The sequence below is a fragment of the Cebus imitator genome, unplaced genomic scaffold, assembly GCF_001604975.1.
Source record: "Cebus imitator isolate Cc_AM_T3 unplaced genomic scaffold, Cebus_imitator-1.0 Scaffold5, whole genome shotgun sequence".
Classification (NCBI taxonomy): domain Eukaryota; kingdom Metazoa; phylum Chordata; class Mammalia; order Primates; family Cebidae; genus Cebus; species Cebus imitator.
In genome coordinates, this window is record NW_016107320.1 from 9665776 (window position 1) to 9689283 (window position 23508).

Sequence of the window (23508 nt, forward strand, 5' to 3'; positions counted from 1 at the left end):
TTCACATTTACACCGTTTAAGCAGAGATAATTTTGAATGTAGAATAATGTCAAATATATACTTCATTTTATCATTTGGATCACGATGTTCATGCACTGAATAAGATTTTCTTGTTGAGACTATGCTACACCTAAACAGCACCTCTGTCCTCAATAATGGCAGTTGGGATTATAGGAATTTGTTACTACAGGAAAAGAGAGGGAGAACAATCAGCTATTGGTTTTGTGTGTATTTGTGTGTGTGTGAGCTCAGTCTCTTTCTGCAATGTCGAGAAAGTGATTCCATGATCCAGAATCAAGTTTTCTATTTGAGACCAAGTATTTATGGCATTCAGGGGAATTTGCAGTACCTGTACATAGATCTCTTCTCGGTATTCTTTGGGACATATGTATTTTCCTAATCCTAATTCTGAGAAAAATAAATTAAGAAATCAGAAATTGGAAAATATAATTCTCCTGTGAAAATTAAAACTTAACTATTAACATAGAAATGTAAAACTTTGAAAGAATTCACTCATATCAAATTGAAAGCAAAGCAAAACACACCGGTAGGTGGAGTACAAAGTTATGGCTAGCATTTCTAGAAACCAGAACAGAGACAAGCAGGCAAAAAGTGATCACAATTAGTCAGTCAATCTCTCCTGTGACATAATATAAGTGTGCGTTGTAGCTCTGTCTGCTTACAGTTACTCATTCATTCTTGCAAATAAAATACATGTTAGTACATTTATGCTCATGTATGCCTTATACTCATTCTATAAATGGCATTCCAACATGTAACAAGATTGAACATAAAATAAGTTTCCTATAATTTCAATTTGATACATGATTATGTGTACTGCTGTTATCCTTGCAAAGAAATACTAATGTTGTGTTATCTGAATACCACCCAAAAATGCTCACTGGTATCTTATAGTTTTGAATCTTTGCCAAGATAAAGGATTTTAAAAAACACATTAATAGAAGAAATGCATTGGGTAGACATGAACATGATTGATCAAAAATCTGTTGGAGCAACAACAATATTAATAATAAAGGGAAACACAAAATTGGAGCAAACAGCCAAAATAGCTTAATCATTTAAAAAAAAAAAGGAGCTTATATAAAACAACTTGTATCCTAAGACCCTACATGAAGGTGCTTTTAGCACACTCAATATTACTCAATCAATGTTATTGCAAACTGAAAGGACATTTTCCACATTTCAATTTTTCATCATGTAAAAACTATAGGACAATAGATGTTTTGGGTATCTTAAAATTATATTTTAAGAATGGTAATTTTTGTGGCATTATTATCTTTTAAATTTTAAAATAATTTTAGTTAACATCTTATATTTCTTTTTAATATTCTCTTTTATAAAATATTGATATTAGTTATAGATTATACTTGATATAGAAATTTATAATTTTGTCAAGTTATTAATTTATACAAAAACATACAACAAAAATAAATTATACATTTATTAATATTGTTTAACAGAAAAAATCTCTAAAACTTCTTAACAAAGGAAAAAGGTTCATTCTGTATTATTATGATCATTCATCATTACTTAACTATATATATATATTAAGAAAATATAAAATACTTTATGGTTTTAGAGAATCTTTAAGCAATTCCTGGAATGCTGATTTTTTTTTAAATCACAAGAATTAATATTTGTAAAGCATTTGCAAACACTAGGATATTTAATTATAATATATATATATATACTTAATCTCATCAGTTTTACATTTCACCTTCTGGTTACAGTGCACTAGACTTCTTTTGAAGACTTGCTTTCACCCTTCACCACTGCAACATTTTCTAATATGCCTAAAATTCCCACCCTTTGTGGATACAAAGCTGGACATGAGATCCTGGCTTGGCTACTCAGAGTTCTTTGGAATTTCCTGAATATGAGGTAGAGGCATTGTTTTCTGTCTTTTATGTCGGTAATTATTGTACATAAACTCAAGATGCCAGCAACAATGGCCACTGACCAGATAGAAGAGCTGGAGAGAAAGGTCAGGCAACACAATTACAGACGAGAAACTGGAAAGGAGAAAGAATATGAAGACAAACCACAAATTCATAAGACTGTTTGAGATTATGGATTCAATTGAGAGAGATCAATTGCACTGCTTAATTTATTAGGTGTGACAGTAAATGCCTCTTGCCTATTCCCTTGTTGTTGACTTAAATCTTGTTTGAGTTGGGCTTCTGTCACTTGCAGACAAAAGGGACCTAACAAATATTAAACATTACTCATTTATAGAGACAGCTCTTTCTCTATTCAAGACCTGGGGTATTTATGGTTTATAAGCAATTTCTTTCTTTTTTTTTCTTAACTTTTATTTTAGATTCAGGGGGTATACGTGTGTTGGTACAGGTTTATTAAAAGAGTATATTACATGGTGCTGAGGTTTGAGGTGTGGTTGAATCCATCACCCAGGTAATAAACATAGTACCCAATTGGTAGTTTTTCAACCCTTGCCTACCTCTCTCTTTCCCCCCTTTTTTAATTCTTAGTGTCTATTGGTTCTCATCTTTATGTCCATGGTACCAATATCTAGCTCTCACTTATTAGTGAGAACAGGCAGTATTTGGTTTTCTGTTTCTGTGTTAATTTGCTTAGGATAATGACTTCCATCTGTATTCATGTTGCTGAAATAGACACGATTTAGTTCTTTTTGGTGGCTGTCCAGTATTCCATGGTATAAAAATACCACATTTATTTATCCAGTCCAGTAAATGGGTACCTAGATTGACGCTATGTCTTCGCTGTTGTGAATTGTGCTATGATGAACATGCGAATACAGGTGTCATTGGTAGAATATTTATTTTTGAGGGTGGGGGTATAAACCCAGTAATGGGATTACTGGATCAAATGGTAATTCTATTTTTAGTTCATTGAGAAATCTCCAAAATGCCTTTCACAGTAGCTGAACTAATTTACATTCCCATCAACAGTGTATAAATGTTCCCTTTTCTCTGCAACCTAGTCAACATTTGTTATTTTCTGACTTTTAAATAATAATCATTCTGACTCATATGAGATGGTTTCTCACTGTAGTTTTGATTTGCATTAATCAAACACCTTTAGCAAGGTATTAATAAACAATTTCTCTCTATTTAGTTTTATGGACTCAACTAATCCTGCCTAGTCTTTTTAGTACTCTTACTAATATTTGTAATATAGGAAATGTTACTTTTATCAAATAATTTTATTCTTCATTTTAATTGAACAAAACCAATAATGATTTCCTTTTCAGCACTGAAAAGAAACAACTAGTATAACTTCTTTCATAATACACAGTCTTGTGGTTATCCATTAAATCAGTAGGTAAAGGGTCTTCACATTTGAGAGTTTATGCCACATTTGTTTTCTGTTAAGACACAATCTATTGGGTTTTCTTTCCTTTTCTTTCTTGTTTTACAGGAAGGAGATTGTATTAGCCCATTCTGACATTGCTATAAAAAAATACCTGAGACTGGGTGATTTATTTAAAAAAGAGGTTTAATTGGCTCATGGTTCTACAAGCTCTACAAGAAGCACGATGCTGGCATCTGCTTGGCTTCTGGATAGTCTTCAGGAAACTTACAATCACGGTGGAAGGTGAATGGGGAGAAAGCATGTCACATGGTCAGAGCAGGAGTAAGGGAAAGCCCGGGGTGTCAAACTCTTTTAAATAGATGAATATTAGGAAAATTTTCACTATTACAAGGACTGCACCAAGTGAATGGGTTAAACCATCTATGAGAAATCTACCCCTATTATCCAATCACCTCCCACCAGGCCTCTCACATTCAACACTGGGTATTACAATTCAGCATGAGATCTGAGCAGGAACACAGATCCAAACTATATCAGAGATCAATTTAATTATACTCTAGTTCATGACCCATTATCACTCTTGTTCCCAACAAACACTCCCTTGTTTTACTTACTCCCTTTTATTCACTTTCCCCACTTCTTCTTCCCTCCTCAGCATGGACACCCACTTTAATATGTTGAATATGTATCATTTTGTTTGTGTATGTGTTGACTATGACATATATCTCCTCACAGTCACTTCTTCCTTGAACCTACCCACTTCTTCTACCTCAGTCAATGCTATAGCTCAATGATTCCACTTGGGAGATTTCAATTCTCCCAGCACAACACAAAGTACCACACCAGAAGGCATGAGATCTGTCTTCCCCAGAGACCATTCTCTTCTTCAAACTTAAAGTGAGATACAGTTAATTCCTTGAGAGAAAAAAATTGACCAATTGAAACAGGAGGTATAAATGACCTAGACAATTAATTCTATCTCCATTCCAACCTCCTGTTAACTCAACAAACCACAGTTTTTTTCCCCCATGGCATCTGTCTAGAAATGTCTGTCCAAGCACATACACATGACACATGAGAGACAAATCATGCCTTTTTGTAACTCATCATGAAGAGGTAGCCAGAACAGGAATGCCTCATTCTGTTTTAGCATCCCTTGCTTCTGTGCCTCACTTCTATTTTTTTTTTTTTGAGATTGTACCTTTCAGTAAAGAATAAACACTTATAATTTGCTCCTGGCTCTGTTGTGTAAAGTTATCAAATTGAGACAATATGCATTCTTGCAAATTGTAAATTATTCTGTTGCATAAATTTTATTTACTTGAGAATATTATTATGTTTCTTACTTGTTTTCACTCAACACTTACTTTTTAAGTTCTATCCTTGTTCCCATGTGTGAACATATTCCAATTTAGTTTGCATTGCTACATTTTATGCATCTACTTACCTGATGTTGGATGCATAGGTTTAATAACCCTCCAAATGCTTGCAACCACTAACACTGATGATAAATATCTTCAAACTTGTCTCTGCATGTGTGTGAATACATACGTAAGAATTTCTGTAAGGTTTACATTCAGCATGAGAATTGCTGAATTTCTGGTTCTGTGTATATTGGGTTCAAGAGTGCTTCCTCAGCCAGGTGTGGTGGCTCATGCTTGTAATCACATCTAATCACATCGCTTTGGGAAGCCAAGGCTGGCAGATAACCTGAGGTCAGGAGTTCAAGACCAGCTTGGCCAAGATGGCAAAACCTCCTTAAAAAAATACAAAAATTAGCTGGGCATGGTAGTGGGCACCTGTAATCCCAGCTGCTCAGGAAGCTGAGGCAGGAGAATTGCTTGAACCCGGGAGGCAAAAGTTGCAGTGAGCCGAGATCGCGCCACTGCACTCCAGCACAGGCGACAAGAGCTGGACTCCGTCTGAAAAGAAAAAAAAAAAAAAAAAAAAAGAACGCTTCCTCTTTTTGTCTAATCGATGCATCGGTCTGCATTTCCCCTGACAATGTAGAGGTCCACGTTATTGTCAATGCTAGAGACTATCTAGTTTTCTAATATAAGGTGATGTTTTATTGTTATTTTCATATCATCACATTTTTCTTATTATTAATAATACTAAATATTTTACTAACATATAAGCTATTTGAGTTTCTTCTTATATGAATTAACTTTTCATGTATTTTATGTTTTGCCCATTTATTCCACTGACATGTTGATTTGCAGAAATTCTTTATCTCTTCTGTCAATTCTATGTACAACATAAATTGTCATTTATGCATTAACTTTTTTCAAGGTTTTCTTTAGTGAACAGAAATTGATTATTTTGATGTAAACAAATCTCTTTCCCCCATCCATACCCACATCTCACTCTCTCTGTCTCTCTCTGTGTTCATTTGTTTGTCTCTTTCTCTCTGTCCTTATAATTCATGCTTCCGATTGATACTTCACTTAAGAAATCTTGAACTGATACCATCCAAAAAATAGATTGTTAAAATTTTTTCTAAAAAGTTTTAATTTTTCAGTTTTTTTATATTGAAAAATTTGTTTATATTTTACTTTTCACTTACTCATTGTGCCTAATATTTATATGTTGTAAAGTAGGGAACCAGTTTTTGTAAAATAAATATTATATCACCCAACCCTTCTTACTGATAATTAGAGCTCATTTGTTATAATACATATATGTAGTAAATATAATATATTTGTTCCTGTTTCGTACCTTGTTCTTTTTTTATTTATTTTACTTATTTATTACACTTTAAGTTCTGGGGCACATGTGCAGATTGTGCAGGTTTGTTACATAGGTATACACGTGGCGTGATGGTGGTTTGCTGCATCCATCGCCCTATCATCTATATTAGGCATTTCTCCTAATGCTATCCCTCTCCAATCCACCTCCCCCACCCTGCTGTTCTTTGTTCTACTTATACTTTTGTTTTTCAGTACAACAATGTGTTTATTTTTAAGGCATTTAGTATATCCTAGTATTTTTATGGCAAATTACTCTTCTTTATCATTTCTTTCAGAAATGATTTTGTTAATCTTACATCTTTAATATTGATTCTAGAGTAAGTTTATCATATTCTTCCAAAAATGTTGCACTGCAATTTTTATTTGTATTCACAATTTTATGCTAATTTGAGAAAAATCCCTATGATTAAAATTGTTTTCCCTGTAAGAACATATACGTGTGCCTCATCCAGATTATCTTATATGTATTTTATTAATGTACAAAATTATATATGTAAGAATCTTTTTTAATGTTAGTCAATTCCTAGACCTTTTATGAACTTTGTTGCAGTTGTAAATGATATCTTATTTGGATTTTAATTTATAGTTGGCTATTGTAGTAAAATTAGGTCTTTTTTTGTAAGCTGATTCTATATTGCTACTTCTTAACAATTTCTCTTATTGTCCTAATATTTTTTCTGTATTTCCTCTTCCTTTTCAATATTTATACTTATTATTTCTTTTTGTTTATAATTTATGTCACCCCATGTTTCAGAATCAAGCCTTCTATTTGAGATGAGGTCTGTCATTACCATCAGAATGATAAACAGTTGTGCAGGTCTGGGGCAAAGGCATTTTTTTCCCAATTTGAAAGATTTTATTTGTTAAGTATAATGATTGCTATAAATTTTGAAACATAGCCTTAATGGCAATTAGGACATTCTTTTACACTTCTTTTTTACTAAAAGTGATTACCAAAACTTTTAGGTGTACAACTGTCTTATGTTTTTCTTCATTAAAATATAAACTGTTTAACTCATCATGTGAAGCTAATGTAATCTAGATTACAAAAAAAAAATATGGGCAACTAGTATTTAGAGTTTATTTCACTATCAGCATCGGTACAAACATGTTACATAGCATGTTTTCTGAATGCAAAGTATATTTTAAAAATTATTGTGTAAAAGAGTTTATTCAGTTTTTCAAGAATACACTGGTAAGTCACAAGACAGATCATCATAATTCACAATGTTAGTTACTTTCAAGAAACAATGAGGGTACAGGCCTTGGGTAAATATATCTGTTCCAAAAGTGAGAAATTACCAAAAGAAATGGGCTATAGGCACCATGCAGATCCAAAACCCAGTAGGGAAGTTATTAAATTTTAAAGCTCCACAATAATCTCCTTTGACTCCAAGTCCCACATGCAGGGCACAGTGATGCAAGGGGTGAGCTCCCAAGGTCTTTGGATACTCCACCCCATAGCTGTGGAGGATTCAGACCCAATGGCTGCTCTCATGATTTGTTGAGCGACTGTGGCTTTTTCATTCTCAGGGTGCAAGCTGCCAGTGGAGCTGTCATTCTGGGGTCTGGAGGATGGTGGCCTTTTTCTCACAGCTGCACTAGGTAGTGCCCCAGTTGAGGACTCTGTCTCGGGGCGCCAACCCCACATTTCTCCTCCTCACAGTTCTGGTAGAGGTTCTCCACAAGGGCTCCATCCTTTCTTCTTCCAAGCCCCCAAACTCTTCCAAACTCTGCCTGCTATCCAGTTCCAAAGTCACTTCCAAATTTTTAGGTATCTTCATAGCAATGCCCCGCTCCTCAGTAACAATTTTCTCTATGAGGCTATTCTCTCATTGCTGTAAAGAAATACTTAAGACTGAGCAATTTATAAAGAAAAGAGGTTTAATTGGCTCATGGTTCCACAGGCTATACATGAATCATGTTGCTGACATCTGCTCTTTTTCTGTGGAGGCCTCAGGAAACCTCCATTATGGCAGAAGGCAAACATGGAGCAGATGTCTTACATGGCAGCAGCAGGAGCAATAGAGCGAGGCATGGGGAAGGGGGCTACACACTTTTAAACAACCACATCTCACAAGAACTCACTCACTTTCATGAGAACAGCACCAAAGGGACGGTACTAAACTACGCAACAAGGATCCACACCCATGATCCAATCATCTCCCACCAGGTCCCATGTCCAACATTGGGGAATACAATTCATTGTGAGCTTTGGTGGAGACACAGATTGGAACCATATCATGGAGTGGGATTGGCTCTTTAAACTGATTAAAATGAAAGACACTAAGGACTCTACTTCCTTTCAGAAAAAAGGACATTGGTATTTGATGACATGGTCTGGCAATAGAGATATGCCAAATATTTGCATTGGATAGACCAAATCACTATTTATAAGAAGCAAGGAGCTTCTTGTCCATGTATGTGATACTCTCAAATGATTTTGGAAAACTAATTTAGTAAGATTGGCTGGTTGCTCTTATTGTAGGTGAACAAAACTTGTTGAAAGAAAATTATGAGCTCTGGGATTCAAATTCTCGATTTAAGTGCTGTACAAATAACCTTAAAATTTCTATGTGTGCCCTGAAGGAGAACCTTGTCTCCTGTAGCCACAGAACTGAGATTGTTAGAAATTCAATGCAAAATCAGGATCGTATTCTGCCGATGGTTGAATTACAAAGCTATCTGAACACACACACACACACACACACACACACACACACACACACACACTATTGGTTCTGTTTCTCTGGAAAAGCCTGACTATACTAATGCAGAGCTCATAAAAAATTTATTATTATTATCTTTATTTCCTGAATAACAATTCTGATATGAATCTGGTTCTGATGTTTGCTATGTCTTTTCAGACCTTTTAATTTTTTTTTCTTGCCTTTTGCCAGGTCTTGTAATGTTACTTTGAACACCAGTCTTGTATCAGGTAATAGAACTGAGGTAAACAGATCTTGAGTGTGTGAATTTATGTTAACCTGACTATGAATTTTACAGTACTTAACATTTGCTGTAGCCGTAGGGGCTAGAGGGTTCCATTTATTTAGTGTTTCTGTTTTTGTCTCTACTTTCTTTTTTTCCTTTCTGATTTTTATTTTAGGTCCAAGGGGTACACGTGCAGGTTTGTTGCATGGGTAAATTGTGTGCCATGGGGATTTGGTGTACAGATAATTTTGTCACTGCTAATAACTAATTACCTAGTTATTAGGTAATCAGCCTAATACCCTGTAGGTATCTCTTTTCAATTCTCACCTCCTCCCACCCTCTACCTTCAAGAACCCCTTGGTGTCCATTTTTCCCTGCTTTGTGCCCATGTGTACTCAGTGTTTAGCTCCCATTTATAAGTGAGAACATGGGGTATTTGGTTTTCTGTTTCTGCATTTATTTGCTTAGGATATTGGCCTCCATTGCATTCATTTTGCTGCAAAAGACACAATTCCATTCTTTTTTATGCTATGTAGTATTCCATGGTATACTTGTCCCATATTTTCTTTATTCACTCTGTCATTGATTGGTATCTAGGTTGACTTCATGTCTTTCCTATTGGGAGTAGTGTTGGGACGAACATACCCATGCATGTGTCTTTAGGGTAGAATGATTTCTATTCCTTTGGGTGAATACTCACTAATGAGGGGTACTGCTGGGTCAAATGGCAGTTCTGAGTTCTTTGGAAAGTCTCAAGACTGCTTTCCATAGTGGCTGAACTAATTTACATTCCCACCAGCAGTGTATAAGTATTCTCTTTCCTCTACAACTGCTCCAGCATCTCTTATTTTTTTACTCTTTAGTAATAGCCATTCTTACCGATGTGTGATGGTATCTCATTGTGGTTTTGATTTTCATTTCCCTAATGATAGTGATTCTGGGCATTTTTAAATACGCTTGCTGCCTCCATGTATGCCTTCTTTTGAGAATTGTCTTTTCATGTCTTTGCCCATTTTCTAATGAAGGTTTTTTTTTTTTTTTTTTTTTTTTTTTTTTTTTTTTTTTTNTTTTTGCTTGTTAAGTTCTTTATAGATTCTGGACAGTAGACCTTTGTTGGATGCCTCGTTTGCAAATATTTTCACCCATTTTGTAAGTGGTCTCTTTACTCTGTTGATGGTTTCTTTGGCTGTAAAAAAAAAAAGCTCTTTAGTTTTATTAGATTCCAGTTGTCAATTTTTGGAGTTTTCATCATGAAGTTTTTGCCAGGGCCAATGTCCAAAATGGTATATTCTATGCTTTCATCACTATGTTTTACATTTTCATCCATTTTGAATTGATTTTTGTATATGGTTAAAGACAGAGGTCCAGTTTCAATCTTCTGCATATAGCTAGCCAGTTATCCTGGCACTAGAGAGTTTAGTTAATAAACTCTAGTTTGTTAACTAGAGAGTCCTTTCCCCATTGCTTGTTACTGTCAGCTTTGTGGCAGATTCAGATGATTGTAGGTGTGTGGCTTTATTTCTAAATTCTCTAGCCTGTTTTACTGGTCCATATGTCTCTTGACTTTGGGCTTCCCTCAGTAGTCTCCTTCTGAGAGAGTCTGCATCTTGCAGTTGGTTCAACTGCAGTTCAACATTGTTACACTAGAGCACTTTAATGTGGTAATAAAATGTGGAGGACCGCTACAATCTTATAATAAAATTCTATGATAAAATCTCAGTTTTTTAGTGTGTTTGGGGGGGCATGACCTTCACCAGTATTTCTTTAGTGGTATGGTTTCCCTCCCCTTTGGTGAAACAAAAAGGCTATGAGGAGGCTGAATATTAGGAACGTGTCTTCCCCAGGTTAGATAAGGCTCTGATAAAGTATTTTTCCACGCACGTGTATGTCTTGGTTGTGGACATTTATTCCCTCTCACTGCCAGACAGGGTATTTCTTGACATTATTATGTGAGAATCTTATGGGTTTTCTCAAGGTAAACCGAGATCCTCATCCAAGACTGGGAGACACCCCATTCGTGACTGTAGCCCTCAGAGGGTTTCTCACTGTCATGATTATCTACGCACAGCCTATAGAAAGTAATCAAAAATACCATTTAAGTGTACCTACTAGTTTATGGCTTCTGCTTCAGGTAAACTGATCTTGGCTGTGGCTCTGGATTTGTGGTGAAGTTTGCCCTCTGTGCTCTAATCCCTGAAGGGTCTGATAAAAGTCATTAGTCTTTAGTTTGTAAGACTTTTTCTTGTTTTTAGAATGAGAGTGACAACTTCACACTCTACATATTGAAGCTGAAGCTAGACATCTTCTTTATGCATCTTACTTTTATTCTTTCTATTCTACCACCTTCTGACAAATATATATTAAGATTTTCAGGTAAAAATGTTGTTCTGTATATTTTTCTGTACTGCTGTCAATGGTTCAATATATACTGAGGCTGTATTCTGGGTTATGTTTACACTCGTTTACTTCTTTTTAAACAGTATTTCTTGATACTTCCCAATTTTATTTTGACAGAATGTAGGATTTCTAACACACTGCTCTCCCCATATTCACCTGGTTCATTGGTTTTAGTTTTTAACATTTTCTTGTCTTTTTTTAAAAGTGCATCTTTTATAGAGAACCTATTATTGTATCTTACATTTTAATCTGAAAACTTTTAGTTGATTTTATTTATATTATTTACTAACTTCTATATTCTTTATTTCTACCATCATGTATGTGTGTGTATATATATATATATATATATATATATATATATGTGTATATTTACACATATACATTGATATATATATTGATATAGACAGACATTGATATATATATATGTAACATATGTATGTATATACAATGACAGAAATAAATAAGCTCATAAAAATATGTATACGTTTTTCTATTTTCTTAATTCCTTTTCATTGATAGTTCAAACGTTTTGTCTCAGTTTAAGTGTTATACATTTTTTTTGCTTCGAAGCAGATTTATTGAAACATAATTCACATACCATACAATTCACCCATTTGAGGACGTACTGTTTTTATCGCTAAGTGGTGGCCTTTGATTTAAGATCCATGAATTAATTTGTAAAGCTATAAAATGTTACTTTGAGATTGAACAATTCTGAATTTTAATTTTAATGACACCTAATGCCCAAGTTTTTCTACTAAAACATAATTCCTCAATTTCTTTTGTTAAAACAGCAAGAACTTACTTTAAAAAAAAAAAAAAAAAGGAGAAGAAAAAACTAACCATATTCAATAATAACTGATATTTTGAGTATCTCCATTTTTCAAGGGCAATTCTGCCCCTAGCTCTCAGGAGTAGTGATTTAATCTGTAACCACAAGAAGATAAGCATATCAGAATAAAGATAACAATTGCCATGCAAGAAACACACATACAAAGGGTCAATTCTTAATCAATACACAAGGGGATGTGAGAAAAAAAAAAGGAACACAGGATTTGGCCTGGAAGATCTAGGTGCAATTGCATCAAATATATACCAGTTAAAAGAAATGAGTGACCAAGGCAAGAGTCTCAATCAATAGAGGTTTATTAAGCTAGAGCTTGCGGGCATGCCTGGAAAACCACAAGTCACCATGGCTGGTGTCTTCTGAAGAGTTTCTCAGGAGGTTTAGTATTTATACAGTTCCTTAAAGCAGAGAAGACAAGTAAGAAGGAGGGATAAGGGAAAGAATGATTGATGTCATCTTGTCTTTGTTCCATACCTGGGAAGTTAAGCGTTATCAATGTGAAAATTAACAGACTTTAGTTTTAGGAGCCAGACTTGGGTTGCAGACCTAAAGCTGTAATTGACATGTCTTTGTTTTATGGGAGTATATGCGTCTTGAAAAATTTTGGCCAGCAAAGCATCTGGAGATGCCTGAGGTCATTTGCCTTTCTTTGGGGCTCTGGTTAATGGATAATGCTTTGATCAAAGTTGTGAAGTAATAGCTATCATTTCAAAAAAACATGGGCCTGTTGCACGATTCAGTCTCCAAGCTTAACTTTCCCTTTGGCATAATGAATTTGGGGGCCTGAGATTTTTATTTTCCTTTACATCCTAAATTACTGAACTTAGAAAACAATAATTGCATCAATCTACTAGAGCTATTGCAAAAATGACATTAGAATAAGTAAACACCTTAAAAAGCAAATATATACCCAAACAGTTATTTTCCTTTACTTTTGTAAATTATTTTGTGTCAGATTATAAAATCAGTACCCATTATGAAAAATAGACAATATAGACATTTATTGAAAGTAACATTCCATTTCTAATTCCAATGATATTGTAGTATTTCTACTACAGCAATATCATTTATTTATATCTTATACTTTATACTAAAATCAGAGTAGTATACAAAAATGTTACCTTGCATTATATGCTTATAATTTTTTAACTATATGAAGAGGCTTAATGCATCTTGTCTTGTAATTAAAAAGAGCAGAGTCACTTTTAATGTTGCCTCCTTTTCTGTTTGGTTACAAGTTGCTTTCTTAGTATTAACTTAGAATTAATTTTTAATTTATAATTATGCACAGTGATTATAGTTCTTCAAATTTTTTCATACTTTTGGTATTATAACACTTTTCTTAAGATATATTTCTAAAGTTACAACCTTTTGATCATAATTTATTAATTTTTTATATCACTTAAAATAAGCTGTCAAAGATCTTTCCAAAAATATGTGCTAATTTACACTCCTGTCAACAGAATGTTGTAGTGTTTTTCATGCTGTACTCTCACCAACATTTTAAGTATATCTTTGCTAATTAGAAAGGTGACAGTAACTTTGTATTTATAATTATTTCTCCAAACTGTTGTAAATTTGAACATCTATTTAGATATTTCTTCTTTCCTAAATTGTTTGACATTTATTCCGTTTATCTTTTGCTGACTGTGTTTTTCTCACTGAGCTTATTCAACTCCTTAAATATTATATTGATCTGAAATACTAAGGATATTAACATTTTGTCTTATTTGCAATGAATTTGTATTTACATTTTTATTGTGATTTTTTTTGAAATTTTGTGTAATTTAAAATTTTGTCGTTTTTTGTTTGTTTGTTTTTTCAGATGGAGTCTCCCTGTGTCGCTCAGGCTGGAGTGCAGTGGTGCTATCTCAGCTCACTGCAACCTCTGCCTCCCCAGCTCAAGTAATTCTTCTGCTTTAGCCTCCCAAGTAGCTGGGATTACAGGCAGGTGCCACCATGCCTGACTAATTTTTGTATTTTTAATAGAGAAGGGCTTTCAGCATTTTGGCCAGGCTGGTTTCAAATACCTGACCTCAGGTGAGCAGCCCACCTCTGCCTCCCAAAGTGCTGGGATTACAGGGGTGAGCCACCATCCCTGTCCTTAAAATTGTTTATGTAAATTACTTTTGAATGTTTTATCTAATTTTAATTTAATTGTAAAATATGCATAACAAGCAATACAAAATGTATAAAGAAAAAAGAAATTATTTTCTACTTACCTGTTTGCACATTAACCGTCTCTTGTTCTGTCCATGGTTTATAAGAGTTTCCAGCCTTTATATATACAAATTTTATATATCCTAATGTCTTTTTCTGAATTATCTATGCTACTCTGATCTGTCCCATTTACTTTTGTTTGCTTAGGCACAGGAAGAAAAATGTGATCAAAGAGTCAGAAAATCTTAGAGCTTAGTGGAACTTAGTGGCCATTTGCTCCATCATTTCCCAGCTGTTAAAAAAAAAAAAATGTTCTGTAAGATGTGAATAGATTTTTCTAAACATGAAGAGTAAATCAAAGAGTTTCCATGGCTAATTAAGTTTGGGAAGTTTTGTATACTTTTTTTCTCCCTTGAAGATTTGCAGAATATATTAGGATATCAAAGGCTTTGTGAAATCCTGCAGTAACTTAGAATTTCTCAAACATATATAATCATTATATTCATTTTAAATGGGACACTTTCAGTTACTTGAGAAAGGCTGGCATTTCACTAACACTAAAAAACAAAAATAGGATCTATGCGCCACCTCACATAGCATCTTTTGTATCCAATCTAGCTCCAACTCAGAGATGTCTAATAACGAGGCCCTCCATGGGCTTTCACTTTTCATTCCTGAATTATCCTAACTGCTGGAGGTGCCTTTATAATGAGCTATAAAATATAAGAAATTTAAATTCAATGGTGTTGGCAAGTTATGAAGTTTCTCACACAAACAATCCCTCTTAGATGTTCGATGGGAAATATGCTTTTTGTTTTGATAGCAGAGAGTGAGTAACAAAATAGAGGTAAAATATTAACATTTCTCAGAATTGGTGGCCTAAGGTGCTCAGTCACATGCAGATTAAAAAATTTTAGTTCCTGAATATGTTCCTGCGTGCCATCCTAGCAGTGACAATGAATAGCCCTCATTGCTCGATGCTTAGGCTGTCTTTGTCCACTGATTATCTCTGCCTACTTTGTTTCCTCATCCCAGACCCGGTAGTCTCTCTTTTCCATCTCATTTTATAATGTATTTTTTTATCCAATCCTCAAAAGTATTTGTATTCAGAAGTAATGTGTTTTCTTCTGATTATTCAACCTCTCTTGGTTGTGAACTTGATGCTCCAAAAGCCAAGCATCTGAAGTTCAGAAGCTTTTGCTCAAAATTGTTTTTCTTATTTTTTAAAACATTATCAGAAGCCCTGAAGCTGACCACTCGCAATTCTATTTTGCTGTTTATTCCCTCTCTCACCCCTTTTCTGGAATATAACATCAAATACCCTAAATGTTGTCTCAGTAGGAAGAAAGTTAACATCACAGATCAGCAGATAGATGTGTGTGGATGGGGCACACTATGCTGCCTAGTGTCTGAAAATATTCTATTCTCTCACACATTTTTTTATAACTTGCACAGAGGACTTTAAATATGACTTCTGAAGTAACAAAAGATTACTTCATTCCTCCCATTGTCATTTTTTTCTTGATAATAATTGAGGACAGTTAGCATGTTCTATCAAACCATCTTTCCTGCAGATCATCCATCCTTTAATTATTCTTGATAGGTGATAATTTCCAAATTCTCTATCACTTTCCCAATTTCGTCTTTCTAGTCCTTCTAGTTACATGTGTATTTTTATAACATGTGCTTTTATAGATCTTATGCTCAGCAAAAACATGACTTTTCTGAGGGAACTTTTATATACCGTAAGTGGGAATGTAAGTTGGTACAGCCATTTTGAAAAACAGTATAGAGGGTTCTCAAAAAACTAAAAATAGAGCTACCATACAAGCCAGAAATCTCACAACTGGGACTTTATTCAAAGGAAGGAAATTAGTATATCAAAGTGATATGTTTAGCCCCCATATTTATTGTAGCACTATCACAATAGCCAAGCTACGGAATCAACCTAAGTATCCATAAACAGAAACTGTGGTGGGTATACACTACGGAATACTATTCAGACATAAAGAAAGAATAAAATCCTGCAATTTACAGCAACATGGATGGAAATGGAGGCCGTTACGTAAAATAAACCAGGCACGGAAAGACAAATATTACATGTTCTCACTCATATGCGAGAGGAAGACATTTGATCTCATGAAGGTAGATAGTATAATGATGGATATGAGAGACTGGGAGGGATGCCTTTGCATGAAGTGGATGAAGAAAGGTCAGTTAATGGGTACAAATATAAAATTAGCTAGAAGAAATTAGTTCTAGTGTTTGATAGCACAGTAGGGTGATAATATTATATTGTATATTTCACAATAGCAAGAATAGAAGATTTGAAATGTTCTCAACACAAAGAAATAAACGTATAAGTTGATGGGCATACTAATTTTTCCTTTTTGGTTGTTACACATTGCATGCTTGTATTAAAATATTACATGTACTCCATATATATGTACAAATATCACGTATCAGTTAAAAAAACTCATAGACTTTCCTGCAGAAATAAAGTTGAAAAGTTACTAAGAAAGTTCTTTGCCCCATGTATTTTACCATTAAATTAGTTTTGGCCATGAATGCTTTTTTTTTTCTTTAGATATGCCTCATCATTTCTAGGCAATTGTCTCTTAATATACACATACTGTCATGGTAGGCATAACGTAAAAGCTTTAAATAATTTACTGTGGAAAATATTTTTGGAACTTTTATCTTTTTCTTTCTTTTTTAACTGCAGAAACCTTAACACTTGTTAGTTGGCAAGAAGAAAGGGAGTAAGTATGCTGATAAGAGAGGGTTTTAGTTTTCTATGACAGCCATAATAAATCACCACAAAATTAGGCAGCTTTTAACAATGAAAATTTATTATTTTACAGTTCTGTAGGTCAGAAGTTTGGCATGGGTCTTACTGGACTAAAATCAAGATGTTAGCTGGGCTACGTTACTTACTGAAGGTTCTATGGGATAAACTAGTTCTCTGCTCATTCAGTTTCTTGCAGCTGTAGAACTGAGGTCTCTCTCTCTTTTTTTTTTTTTTTTTTTTGGCTGGCTAAGTGATTGGCCACCTGGTGGACACTGCCTGCATGCCTTGGCTCAGGGATGCCTTCCTTCATCTTCAGTCAGTCACTCAGGAGTTATTGACTTTGAGTTTTGAGTCAGGCAGGCCAAGTTCCTCTCACTCTTCAAACTTCTCCTGCCCCTTCTTTAATCATCACATCATTCTGATCAACCCTTTTGCATTTTTCCACTTTTCAAGGTTCATATGCTTATATTGGGCCTTTCCAGATAATCCAAGATAATTAGACTCTGTTTTTCAAAGACAATAGCTGCCACAACCCAAGGTGTGTTAACTCTAAGATGTCACCTGAAGAAGTTTTTTTTATATAATTTCAATAGTGCTATCCTAATGTTTATGTTTTTATTTGTTTTGTTCATAGTAAAAGTGAATAAAACATAAGATATTTTTTCTCTGTCCATACCCAAGGCAGACAAAATACTATATCTTCTTCAAATATTTTCGTTTCTTCCTATATGGACAGAAACACTACATTTCTCAGCCTCCTGTGTTTGGATTGGGTCACATGACTATTGTTGTCCAATAGCATATTGGTAAATATAATGTGTGCCACTTGTAGACATGGCCCATTTAAATATTAAACCCTCGATAAGTAGTATTTTTCTTTCTTTCTCTTTTATTGTGTCTCAAGAGAAATGTGTTGGGAATGGTGGCATCACGGTATGAAAACATGTGAGTCCCTGAATAACTAAATGAAACATATCATCCTCCCAGCCCAACCAATGTAGGGATGTTATGTGAGCAAGAAATACACATTATTGTGTTAAACCTCTGAGATTTGGGGAACTTTATTATATTTATTAGCCCACCCTTGTATCTGTCAAATGCTTACTGAGCATTTACTTTCTCAAAAGCTTTAATTAAAAATAATCAAGTATAAGAAATGGAAAGGATTTTACATCAGTGGCCCCAGGCTTGGTTGCATCAGACATATTCGGAGGAAGTTATATATAACTATATATAATATATATAAGCTATATATAATATAGCTAATATACATATATATAGCTAATGAATCAAAAGTTCAATGTTTTTAAGGATATCAAGGATATCAGGTTGAACTTTTATTTTGTCCAGATGAGAAATTGAAGATTGAAGCTTCTTTGAAGCTTCTTTATTTAACCTACATTTCTCAATTCTCAGATCAGTGGTATTTTATTTCTATTATACTGTAATTGTTAGTTTAACTTATGAGAACTAATGGAATGAGAATTGATATGTAAATTAAATAACTGGAAGCAAAACTATTTTCATGTTTTCAGAATTATCTATAAATTAAATTATAACTCCCCAATTTTATAGCCCCTCTACCTCAACCCATCTTCGAGAACCTTAATGTCTACAATTAGAGAATTTTATGTCATGTAATGTACCATGCGAGATATAAGCTACCTTAACTGTAATGAGCTTAATTTGTTAAAAGTCCCAATTTCAACTCATGACATTTTGTGACTAATTCTTTTTCTTTAACACTCTTCACTCTACACCCACACCATTTAAATTTTGCTTATCCATGGGAATTCCATTAAATATTTGAAAGGCAGGGACTGAAAATAAACTTTTTTTTTATCTTTAGAAGAGATATATTTGAGTTAATTAGAACCTGAAAATGTAGACAGTTGTAGACTTGCTGCTGAGTAAGTGAGAAGACTTTGCTGATGGCAACTGAAGAAAGAGTCAGCACAGCATCCAAGCCTAACGCACCTGCTCCCACCAGTAATGTCTGCAATGTGTGTGTGTATATAAACATGTTTTATAAATAAATAAATAGATATATATTTATAAAATATAAACAATAATAATAATAATAATAAATAAAAACATAAATATATATTTATAAAATGTGTTTATATAAACACACATATAGATATACATATATATATATATATAAATTGACAGTACATATAATATATATAAATTATATTATATATATAATTGACAGTAATTCCAAGTAAAATATAAACTTTGTTTCTAATAATAGATGTTGTACCTATAAAAGAATTTTTATCCCTTACCAATCATGTGTAACTCATCACCTTGAAATAAATTGAGGCTGTTTAAAATAATTCAAATTTATAAATTTATACACATAACACACACACATGCACTCATATAAGGCAATTCATTTAAACCTTGATGACAATATTTTCCTTTTATTCTCTGTCAATGTGGATGTGTAAAAGTTACTTATATTACTATCCAGATTAAAATTTTAATTTTCTCCTTTTGCCTGTGTTTATCAAATTAGCTGGGTGAATAAAGTTCACCCAATAGAAAAAATATCTTTATACCCAACAGAGAAAAGCGAGAAAGGGGTGAGGAGTGGGGATGCTGAGAGTGGGAAAGATTGTACAAAACTATGGTTATGCTATGTTTCTCACTGCTGGTCACAGCCAGAATTTTTCTAGAGAGAGGTATCACTTGTGCAGTTAGCCAGGTGGAAAATGACTAGTTTTATTAAAAATAGCAGTAATGAAAAGCGTCTACCTACTATCAAATGTACTTTAATATGACTATAAACTGTAAGCATGGCTCTAGTGCTCTAGCCATCTTCAGGACAGAAATTGTGTCATGTTTTTTTCAAACAGACTGAGAGTTTAATCAAAGCAGAGAGGTAGCACTAAGTATCAGGAGAAAAAAAGGATCTCTCTTATCTCTTCAACTCATGACTTTATTTTGGTAATGTAAAGATTACAGAAGGATATTGAAGAGGTACCTGGTGGTAGTCTAGTAAAGAAGGCTCCAACCAGAGGGAATCTCTGGCTCTGGGAAGTTTTCCCCCACACAGAAATATTCTGTAGCCCCAGCTGAGCCACCAGTCTGTGGGTCACATATAATGTTGCTGTAATAGTCAGCAAATCTCCAGGAGCTCTTAGGTGATAAAAAATGGTTCCAGTGATATGAAAAATCAGAATAGTCCCTAGAGATTTGAGATCTTTAAAGTTTTTGTTTTTTGTTTGTTTGTTTGTTTGGTAGCTTCTTTTAAAACATAGAAATGAAAAGCCATATTTCAGGCTCTAGCTCCAGTAGTTTGAATGCTATTATTCCTAACTTGATCTTTTCACACTTCATAGCAAGTCCCAAATATTATTGAATGAATTCAGTATCATGTTTGATGTTCATTCTTCACAATGATTCCACTGTGATCTTCATGATTCTATCCCTGAGGTCTTAGCCTCAATTTTGCTGAGATCCAGGTCAATGCTGACCTTTGTCTATAAAATCATAATTTTCAATTAAGGTTTTACCTTTTTTATTTTAAGAAATGCAAAAGATCTTTGTTAAATAGCGACTTCAGTTGATTGATTTTTATCTTCTGAGAACACTGTGATGAGAATTCTTGTGAGGGTTGAATGCTGCAGACTGTTTTGATGAAGAAAAGATATCTTTCATTCAGTATAAAGAGTAGTATGACTCATATTTGCCATCTTTATGTTATACCTTCTCTTGAGCCTCTACTGAAATAATATTTTGTTATTATTATAGCTAATGAAAATGCATTCAGGCCCAGTTGCCAGTTTTTAAAGCATTGATACATGGAAAAAAAAACATAACAAAAGCAACATAAATAAGTAGAGCATTGGGAACAATTTTCCAAGACCCTCTTAAAACCTGTATTCTACTCCCTCTATTACTAGGTCTCACTCTCCTTCCTATTATTCCCAAATTCTCCTGCTCTTGTCACTAAACAACCTAGTTGTCTGTACCTAGTAACTTGTCATTGACTAATAGATTTATCTGATTTTTCTGTAAATCAACAATCAAACAAGGATTAGAATCCCAGCCCATTTATGTAACATCACTTTCCATCTAATCACAGAGTCAACACAATTGAACCACCAAGTATGAAGATACCTATCAGTGGTTAATCTAGTAAAAATAGACAAAAACATTTTTTGTCATTTCATGCCATTAAGAATAGTCTCAACATTTGTCAATTAGCAGAAAGAAAGAAACATGACTACATTATATATTTACTCTGATGTTCTGTTATGTTTGATGTTTATTTTTGTGTATGTACTACCAGTGGTTGTTTACATGGTTAAATTTTTTTCAAAACATTTTCCCCACAAGCCTCAATTGTAGCAAAATGACACATAAATGGACGTGCCCACCAAGAGAATATGTATTAAAAAGCCAATGTGTCAAGAAGGCACAATGTGTCAAAAGATCAATGTGTCAAAAAGCCAACTTAACAAATACTCAAAATGAAAACTTCAACAGAACCCTGCATAATACTCTCATACAACCATCTGTTGTTTTTTATGATACAAATATATCAATAAATATGTAAGTTTTTAATAATTTATATGCACATACAATCATTGATTCATCTACTAAAATTTAATTTTTTATGTTTTTAGATTAGTAATGTAAAGAATTTCTAATGTTTTCTCCTTCAACACTCCATTTTGAAGACATCTGCCTTAGTATAACCATTAATCATCCAACATGTTTATTTTTACAACATAAGTAACAGAAAAGTACACCAGATGATTCCTGTTGGGTAGTGGCAGCTGTCTTGATGCAATTGTCTTCAGACATCCTCCACAAACCAGAGTACAACAAGGTAAACAAAATCACAGAAGCTTACATGTGAACAGTATAACTAGGAGAGATAGATGATTGTATAAACTTTAATTTACAGATTAGTTAGGAAATAACTGTCTGAAGAAAGCATTGTAGATGCTCCTGAACCTGTGCCAGAATGGATCAACAGGGAACGTCTGTACAAAAATGAGGAGAAGGTAGCGGGGGCCTAGCATTGTTAAATACAGGTAAAATCACCCTCAGAAAAAGTAACACCCTCGTTGAGAAATACTGAGAATGGTGGCACTGACAGTTACAGAATGGGTACAACAGATTTCTTCTGAATATAAAATCAATCAATCTGGGCGGTGGTAGGGATTGCCTGAGAAGGGTCATGAAATAATTTTCTAGGGTAAAGATAATGTAAAATATTCTGAATAGATGGCTAAGTAACATAGTGGTATGCATTTGTCAAAAAATCATCAAATAGAATACTTGATGTCTGTACATTTTATTTTACATAAATTTTAGCTAAAATGCAAATGCACATTGAAATCTACTTAATTAAAAGTACCCAGAAGTAGTTAGTGATGGCATGCATTGATTTCAGCAAGCAACCTGCCGGCAAATGAATCCAAACAAAAATGAAGAGAAAGAAGAATAAGGAGGAGGAGATGGAGAAGAAAAAGACGGAGGACAAGCGAGGAGGAGGTGGTAAGAGAGGAGGAGAGAGTAGATGAGCTGGAGTGAAAGAGTGACTGTGACTTGTGATTAAGACAACGTAGGAAAGTGTTAACTGCACAGTCAAGTTGCTGTATATGGATATTATGTGCGATTCTTTGAACTTTTTGTATGTTTGATTTTTTTTCTAATAAATTGTTGAAAAAAGTTCAAGAAAGTTTTGCACGTTACTCTGTATTTGTCTGTTTAAAAACATACAAGTGCTTACAATTATTAACCATAATGAGCAATGAAAGTTTCCTACCTGAAAGAAACTTAGCTTCATGGGAAAAAGTCTTGTGAATTAGTATGCATTCATTCTGGGAAGCTGAGCTCAACTCTAAAAATTGTACCACTTTCTATGAGGTTCAGCAACTTTGCAATTTTTATCTCCTTTTTATAATGATGATATTGTAAGAACCCACTAATATATAAATTTATGCATTTATTTGTTTATTCGTTTAATTAATAAATATTTAGTAAGACTGTGCAACTTATTTTGCAAAGCACCAAGAACACAATACTAAACACCTAAAGTGAGAATCCCTATCTCCTGAAAAAAATATCTGTAATGGAGAAGAGAGCAATCAAACATGTAAATATAATCAATAACTTAAGCATTCTGATAGCCAAAGGTCCCAGTGCTAAAGACATGTATCAATTCAAACGACAGTTTTATCCTTGCATCTGAGTATTTACTGAGAAAGAATGCATTTAGTGCAGTAAAAGACAGTTCAGCAACTAAGGGGGCTGATATTTTCAGTCCTTTGTTGGTAGAAATTTAGATTAGT